The following is a 9,363-nucleotide window of genomic DNA, read 5'->3' on the forward strand; positions in this document are numbered from 1 at the left end:
AGGAAATCCCCCTGGTGGTAATGATTGTTTAATCAGGGATTTCTAGAATTTACTCCTCCCCCTGCTCTTCTTTAGATGAGAAGTTGTTAAATATTAATACATATTTAATTTTTTGTTTTATGGTTATTGCTTTTATGGTTTATCTTAGAATCTTTTGTCTGTCTTCAAGTTACATTATGTTTTCCTCTAAAAGCTGTATGGTTTTAGCTTTTGCATTTAGATCTACAATCCTTTGCAAATGGATTTTGAATATGGTGTGAGGTAGGGATCAGTTTTTTTGTTGTTGTTCTGTTTTGTTTCTATATGATATCTAGTCATTCTAGCACCATTTGTTGAAAATGCTTTATTTTTCACATTGGGTTGCTATGTTGGTGAAAGTGGGAGCACAAATGGAGAGGCCATCTGAAACTAAACTAATGACAATACTAAAATGAAGAAGTAGACACATTTTATTTTATTCATTGTACTAATGAGTTTAAGAAAATGACAGTAACTTTTTCACTTAACAAAGGAATGGGTTAATAATTCTTTCATCAGAATGCACTTCTTCCATGAATTCACATGTAATGCACCTAAAACATATCACATGACTAAATATTCCACTCTGTTTTCTGTTCCATGCTGTTACCAGCTCACCCCTTCCCATTATCTGTGTAATGTGCATCCACTTTTGCTCCAAACATTAAAAGGGGACCAGACATGCTGAGATCTAGACTGGGACTGCATCCATTAGATGGAACAGACTACATTTGCCCCAAAACATCAAATAAAACCATAGTGATAACCAAGTCAAAATAGGATTCCACTGTTGGCCCTGTTTATTTGTTCCACTTCTTTGTACCATAATTGGAGTTTTTGTTATCCTTTCAATTGCTTAAACCAGCTTCCAAGTTATCTCCTGAAGATCCCAGAATACATCATTACATGTTTGAGATGACCTCAAAGTGTGAACGAGTCTCAAAATCCAGTGATTCCCAATGTGCAAGTCACATAACCTGCATATTTATCTCTGTCATGGCACACATAGCAAATGCTTAATATGTGCCAAGAACATTGGGGGGAGTGAATGAGGTAACTGGCTCAGGGACTCTGACCACCCTAGGCCTTTTCCAGGCCCTGCTGAGTCACCTTGAAGATTAAAGGCCTTAATATCTTGGCATACTGGTTATCCTTTTGTAACATAGCAGTTGGCTCAATCATATGTAAATATTTCTTTAAACATATATAGTAGTGAGTGAAAATGTATAGTCTTGGCTAATAAGGCCCCATTTTTCCTATTTCTGGAAAAATTACTCCCCAAGTTATCTGGAAGGACCATACCTTCCCCACTCCCAAACTACATGATTTGTGTAGGGTGGCCGCACTTCAAATCCAAGGTGGACATTTGACCAAGGCTGGTGAGTTAAACAACCATAGCCCTTGACCAGAGTGATGAGGGCAAGTATGGGTGGATGATACAATTTGATCTAGTGTCAGTCAGTGGTAACAGCTAGATCTCATTATGCCTAAAGCAGTCCTTACACTGTATTTTCCAGTTTATAAGTATGTTTGGTTAGGGGTGGAGGAATAAAAATGAAATAACGCCAAAAACAAAACTTTTATTTTTTTTTCTTTTTAATATATTTTATTGATTTTTTACAGAGAGGAAGGGAGAGAGAGATAGAGAGTTAGAAACATCGATGAGAGAGAGACATTGATCAGCTGCCTCCTGCACATCTCCCACTGGGGATGTGCCCGCAACCCAGGTACATGCCCTTGACCGGAATCGAACCCAGGATCTTTCAGTCCGCAGGCTGATGCTCTATCCACTGAGCCAAACCGGTTTTGGCAAAACTTTTATTTTTGAGTTGGATTACTACCCCTCACAAACCAAATCCCCTAAATCCACAGGGATTTCTGGATCCAGCTTATTTCTATCAAATCTGAATTTATAAACATGCAGCCAGTATTCTGTATTTTTTTTTTAAAAAAAGTTTTTTTAGAGAGAGTGAGGAAGGAAGGAGAGAAAATATAGGTGCAAGAGCAACACATCTATCAGCTGCCTCCTGCTCGCCCCGCTACCTGGGATCAAGTCCACAACCCAGCCATGTGTTCTGACCAGGAATTGAACCAGCAACCCTTCAGTGCACAGGAAGATACCCAACCAACTGAGCCACACTGGTCAGGACTAGCATCTCTATTTTTAATACGCATTCCATTTCATTCCTATTCACACTAATGGTTGAGATCTACCGATTTAACCCCTTTACTTTATGGCTCTGGAAACTGACACTAATGAAGACTAGGTGTTTTTCCCAAGATCATTCCACAATATGTATTTATTCTAGGTATGTGGGAGTTAAGAGTGCAAAGAACAAAGACCTCCTGCCTTCAAGGACATTGGCAAACTAGCTGGTTAGTTCCAGAATCAGAACTAGAATTCCATTCCACTGTTTTCTTCCTGGTGACTTGATTTCCCCAAGGTCTTGCTCTAATACTGTCCTTCCCTACTCCAGCACATTTTTGGTCTAAAATGTGCACTTTTATTAAAGGCAATGATTCTACATTTGGGCAGCATTCATAGCATATAAAATAACTGGAGGTGCTTTAACAAGTTTAAGGTAAATGTTACTACTGTGTATGGTCTGGAATTTGCAAACATTTTCACCAAAGCAACAGAAAACAGAAAGCAGCAGAAGGAAACATATGCAGTACCCACCCTTCCCCTCAAAGTCACAGGTAGCCCAAAAGTCTTTGAAGACTTGTGTGTTTTTTTTTTGTTAAAAAATCATGCAAAATGCTGCATTCAATCCCATTGTATGTGTAAACGTTTTAATAGAAAAATAATTTCTTCCAAAATCTTTAAGTAGAAAATAAATATTCCAGAAATAGAGACCATAATTGTTCTCTGGCTTTGTGTACCCTTGGCACACCAGCAAGTCACCCAGGAGGGACTTGTTCCTACTCCATTTACATTCCAGTCATTTCATTTTCTATTCTTGTTTAGATTCCAGAATTTCTTCTCTATTAGAATACTAATACAACAATAACATTAACACAATAAGCAATTGTTAGTCTGTATTGCACATTAACTGGGTTGAAGCACTGTGCATCTATTAGCTCCAGGAGGTGGGCACAATTATCACCCCCATAATATGGATGAGTAAATTGAGGCAGAAAATTAGGAGACATGCTCAAGGTCATGCAGGTAGTAACTAGTTGAATCAGGATTACAATTCAGGCAGGCGGACACCCAAGGTTCCTTTGCCTATATATATATATATATATTAATTTACTCTGAAATAGACTTAAAATATTATAATTTGCTCACACTGCTCCTTTGTACTCAAAATCCCTGGAACATAGAAAATGGGTGAATTTTATTGTATATAAATTATACCTCAAGACAGTTGAATTAAAAAAAAGTATAAATTTGTAGAGCCGAGTTGTTAAGACTTTAAAGTCTTGCTTGTTCAGTGAATTGAGTAGCTTTAAGAATATGGATGTGTCCATGGGAGCATAACCTACAAGAAACCAACCAGCAGCAAACCTTATGAAAGAACACCTAGTATTTTGACTATTTTATGGGAGCTGATGGGAGAATGTGGGGTGTTCTTACAGGTCACAGGCTCTGGAGTGGCTGGCAAATGTGGTTTCAAAACAAGAGAGGAGCTGAGAAGAATTGTTTCCTGGACTCAGTTTTGTAAGAAATTGAAAAATTAAACCTTGTAAAGACAGTCTTAGGCCCATGGCTATGGGACAGACTGTGCTACAATATATTCTGATGGGGAGTAATAAAGAGGTTAGCCTTCACTAGAAACATACATGAACTATACAAATGGGTTTAGTATAGCCCTAGCCGGTTTGGCTCAGTGGATAGAGTGTCAACCTGTGGACTGAAGGGTCCCAGGTTCAATTCTGGTCAAGGGCACATGCCCAGGTTACAGGCTTGATCCCTAGGAGGGTGCTTGCAGGGGGCAGCTGATCAAAGATTCACTCTCATCATTGACGTTTCTCTCTCTCTCTCCCTCTCCCTTCCTTTCTGAAATCAATTAAAAATATGTTAAAGAACAAAACAAACAAACAAATGGGTCTAGTGTAGTGTTACAGAGCCTGAGAGTTCAGGGTTTTAGGGCCTGGTACAAGGACCATCTGGTTAGCCAGCATTCGTCATGGCAGGCTCAGTAAGCTTAGTCCTAGAGTCTAGGGACTTAGACAATAGGTTTTCTGATGCTGTGCAGATCTTTGTGTCCTGCGCTGAATGACTTATGCATTTCTTAAAACCAATAATCTTTATCATAGACACAGAAAAGTCCATTGATCAATATAAGATCATTGTGCTCTTGAAAAATAAACAATCTAGCAAAGGAAGCGTATGGCATAAGGAGCACTCAAAAATGTGTCCTTTTCTTTCATTCATTAGCTCTGCACATATTTACCCCCTATATACTATATGGAGTATAGTATAATGACACCCCCTATATACTATATGGAGGGTTGTGTACTATAAAAAGGGCAGTATTATAAAGGGTGTTGCCTCATCCTTCAAATGAGTAGAGTATCAACGATAGCCTCCCAGGATTGACTTTTTAAAAAATATATTTTTATTGATATCAGAGAGGAAGGGAGAGGGAGATAGAAACATCAATGATGAGAAAATCATCGATTGGCTGCCTCCTGCACACCCTACCCTAGGGATTGGGCCCGCCACCAGGACATGTGCCCTGACCAGGAATTGAACCATGACCTCCTTGTTCATAGGTTGATGCTCAACCCCTGAACCATGCTGGCTGGGCAGGATTGACTTTTCCTGTCTACTTTCCCACCAGAGTTATCTTCTTTCTAGAGAGATTTGATGGTATTGCTCTCATCCTTATAATCTTTAATGACTCTCTATCTCATCATGAGACACCTAATATCTCCGGTAGGAGATATTGACCGGTAGTGCTTAACCTCAATTTGACCATTAGACATGCCTCCCTCCCCAATCTGTACTTTGAAATATGAGTAAGTTCTCAACATTTAATATTTCAATTTTTCAGATAAGCTGAATTTCTAGCATCTCTGTAGAAATGGAAGAATGGACATTCCACATCATTGGCATCGACTATCCCATTTTGGCAGAGAATGTATTCTCCAGGTTGCCACAGCTCCCACCACTGCTCATGGTCGCAACTTGGTCTGCTTTGCTCCCTCAGATCCATGCTTGGCCCAAGGTATACATAATCGCTTGCAATCCTTCATGGATCGGATCATGACTAAACTCAAGAGCATGTCTGCAAGGCCCTTCACCATTTGGAACTGCTTGGTTTCATCCTTCACAAAGACTCCATGGTCTAGCCACCCTGAATTCCTAAACGAGCTTTGTCCTCCTTAGTGCCTTTTCTTGTGCTGGTCTCTCTGCTTGGCATATCCTTCTTCCATCTTCTATTTCTGCCTAGAGGAGTCTCACTTATTCTCAAGACTCAGTTCAATCCTCCATGGAACTTTTCGGAATCCTGCCAGAGGGTTATTTCCTTCTTCCTCAGTGTTCTCATAGCACTTTGTGCCTCTGTTAGCATTGCAATGACTTTTTCTGTCTGTCCAATTGGAAAATGTGTTTCTAGAAGAGAACTCTTAATCATCTCCGTATCACCCTTACGAGAGTGCCTACATCTAGTAGATACACATGAATATTTATTGAATGAACAAAGAGATGGATAAATGAATGAATGAATGAATACTTCCAGGAGAAACTTTTTGTTATAAGGTTTTCAGGTTTACAATAAGAAAAGTTAACTACTCAAGATTAAATCTCAAATTTTGATAATGATAATGACATCTTCAGATAAGAGTTCTTAAAAGCTCCTGTTCATTGTATCCTTTCTAGAAAGTAAGTCTAGAGAAAATAAAAAAAATATATAGTATTAGTAAATATATAGTGACTTAAAGTTAAGAGCTTCACACTGTGGGAGTGATTAGGGTAGTGCTGCAAAGAGAAAATAGATGGTGAAAAGAAGTCACAACATTTCTCCCTATAAGGCTAGTGGTCTCTCTGGCAATGTTTACCTGGAAGAATGGCACATTTGGGCCACAAAGTGGCAGGAAATGATCATGTAGCTGCAAGCTATCCTGTGGAAAAGGGTCAGCATGGTAGTCCTTAGAGATGTGCACCATAGCTCTCTCTGTTTGGGCACAAGGGAGGCTGCACTATCTGGCTTTACTGTAATGATTCCATGGAGCCAATGCAACTAGTCCTTGTCAATAGTTGTGAGTCCAAATAACACACACAGGTCAGTTCTGGCCATAGCATTTAAATGTCAGCATGAGCCTCTTCAGAGTGATCTTTATTGTCATAGCCACATGAAACATTCAAGATGGCAAATGTCCCATCAGCCTGGGTCCCTGAATGAGGAGACGCGGAACAGATCAGCTGATGTGCAATGGACTAATAGCATGACCAAGAAAACAACTTTGGCTGCTGTAGGCCACTAGAACTTGGAATTGTTTGTTACTCTGGCATAATATAGCCTAACCAGATTAATAAAACAGATTTGCTCTGTTTTCCTGCAAATGACAGAAAAAGACTAATGGTTGTATGTTTTGGGAAGACCAACTCTGTGCAATTTAAGAAAATGTAATATTGAAGTGTGCAAAAATGAAATAAATTGCTTAGGATTTTATGCTTTAATTCACACAATATACATTGAACTCTACAGTGTGTTAAATATTCTCTACCTAAAACCTCTGCCTTTATGGAGGTAAGTGGTGAGTTCCTTTTCACCTAAGATGTTTGCATTGATGGCCCCTTAAGTTTTGACTGGATAAATTAATTTAAAAAATACCCTCCAATCCATAGTTTCAGGATGTCTATGTCCCCTGGTCTAAAAAAGAAAAAAATCTATTTTCTCAAGCATTCCTTTGATTCAAACCATTTATTGATTTATTAAGTTGTCTTTTCACATTTTAATGTCATTTTCCCAGCAAATAAGTTCCTTGAAGGCCAATACTGTTTTATCTCTCCTTTCCATCTTTCTCATACTATTTAGTGGGCAATATTTTATTGTCTATTCTCTGAGGAATATAATCAGCTTTGGATACTAATTATTATTATTTGATAGGTTTCAGATTTACTTGTCTTTCAACTATTTGTTAGATTTGGACTTATAAAAAAAAGTCTAGGAATACAAATGTACTACCTTAATAACTTTCAGGAAAAAAAATGCTTTCTTTTTCTGAAAAAAGAAAAAAAAAGCCTTAGCTCAGTACTATTGAATTTGTGGCCAATTACAATATTTCATTAACATCTTAATTCAGTAAGCACTTAATGTATTCCTACTATGTGCCAGGGGGCAAGGTTTATTCAAGATTATCAAGATAATGTTACTTAATACCCTTAACCCATCATTACATATTTCTATATTTTAATAGAGTCTATGATCTCTCTGTACAAAGCTATTTGGAGGGAAGCAAATGCAAAAGGTTGGGGCAAAATATTCCCTTGGTTTAATTCAGGGGAGCACCTTGAATTCTGAGGGCTTAATTGATAACTTGGGGGAATAAACCAGTATGTAAGTGTGTGCAAGGGAGAAAAAAAAAACTTTTTTTTTTTTTTTTGTATTTCAGTTTCTGGTAAGGTTCATTTCAGGCTTTTAGAATTGGAGGATCAGCTGCCTGCTACAAGAAATTGCTAATAAGCAGTAATTAAAGACTGAGGATTTATTTATTCTTTCCATTCCAAACCTGATGTCATTCCCAGATGGAAATATTGGTACTGGTTAGGCAATTCAGCATTTTCAGAAACTAAGGCAGGATTTGGTGTCTCCTGGGCCCTGCAGGGGAAGAAAGTGATCCAGGAAAGAAAACTTGTGTTTTATTTTGTTTTTTTTTTGCATCACAATCATTTACACATTTTTTTTTTTTTGCCCTGCTTTACAGAACCAGGAACTGCGGTGGGCACCTGTGTCTTAAAAAGAAAATGAGGGCTATTTCTCTAAAATAAACTTTTCATATTCTTATGTCTTTGGAATTGTTGTCCCCGCCTAAAATGACAATCAGCTGGAAAAAAGACGGATACATTCCAGTGAATTCAATACCCATTGATAGAAAAGAACTGGCAGATGAGAAAGCAGCATGAATACATGGGCGACTCTCCTTTATTTAGAAAACCCACACCAAAATACAGCACAGTTGACGTATTTGTTACCAGGGCTTGAAAGTAGAACCCGCCACTGTGTAAGATAAAATAAGACTTGCACGGATGTCAGGATTTTCCCAGTGTGCTTTATTCATAGACATTTGACAGGGAGGACCTAACAGAGCTTTTAGGAAAAAGCTGAATTCTCAGCCCACAGTCACTTTCCAGGAACTTCACAGTAAGCTGTGTTCCAGGCTAGCGGGATGGAGATCTTAGCAATCTCCCTCCTGCTACCATAGTTCCCTTCTTTGTAAATACAATTATTTATGGGGGTTTAATGAGAGAGCAAGCCTTGTGTGAAAGGAACTCAAGAAAGTGCAGCTTCTAAAAATACACCGAGGCGGCTCTGCAATTCTTATTGTTACAAACTGAGGTTTTGCAGTTCAAGCCCTGAACCTAACAACTACACACACACACACACACACACACACACACAGACACACACACACACACACACGAAGAGAAAAAGTAAAGACTATATTGTTGTTTTTTTCCCTTTCTGCAATCCCCTTACACTTTGAGTAAACAGTTGTAATTTTCTGTTGTCATACTCAATGCAAATTTTCCAAAGGCGACACAACACAAAAAACAAAAGACCTGTTAGCTTCCTTAGAGTTGGGGGTGGGGGTGGGGACGGATGGCAAGAGGAGAGGGGCCAAGTTGAATTTCCGTTTCACCTTAGCCGGGGTCCTGAACCTCCAGTCACCCCTGATCTGGCAGAGGTTTCTGGGGTTTCAGACCCCTTTGGGGTACCTCCCCTCGCCCCCTCATCACTGGCCTCTTTGCTTCCAGCTTCTGGAGAAATTGGACCTCAGTTTAGGCGTCTTTCTTCCAGCGAGTAGAAAAGTACAGCTGCCGATGGGAGGATAAATAGTAAACAAATGGCCAGGGGTCCACTCCTCTTCCTTCCGCCACGTGCTCCTCAGATGGGGTGCAGCGCTCCTGTATGGGGTACTAAGAGGGGCGAGGGTGGGGTGAACGGAGATGGACAGAACAGGCTGTGAGGGAAGGAGGCCCTCTAGGAAAGATCGTCTTCACTGAACATTGAAGAGAAAAAAATTGGCCCACATGCCCCTAGTGGGGAGTGATACATCCCACGCAGGCTGGGGGGGTGGGGGGGGGCGGCGAGCGTCGGGGCCTCTCACCTGACTTCCTCCTCCGCTGGCACACTCTGCAATCACCCCCCTATTCCCCCTCAAAAAAAAAAA

The 9,363-nt window shown here is 39.7% G+C and overlaps 1 long non-coding RNA gene across 1 annotated transcript; it reads right to left on the reverse strand.

Moving 5' to 3' along the window:
- Positions 1-7,701: 7,701 nt before the first annotated feature.
- On the reverse strand, positions 7,702-9,350 carry LOC107184153. The gene is made up of 2 exons (XR_001514972.1): positions 8,833-9,350; positions 7,702-7,790 (listed from the first exon to the last, which is right to left on the reverse strand). It is a non-coding gene; the product is annotated as an uncharacterized LOC107184153 (long non-coding RNA).
- Between the last annotated feature and the right edge of the window lie 13 nt (positions 9,351-9,363).

Source organism: Myotis davidii, unplaced genomic scaffold (genome assembly GCF_000327345.1).
Source record: "Myotis davidii unplaced genomic scaffold, ASM32734v1 scaffold962, whole genome shotgun sequence".
Taxonomy (NCBI): domain Eukaryota; kingdom Metazoa; phylum Chordata; class Mammalia; order Chiroptera; family Vespertilionidae; genus Myotis; species Myotis davidii.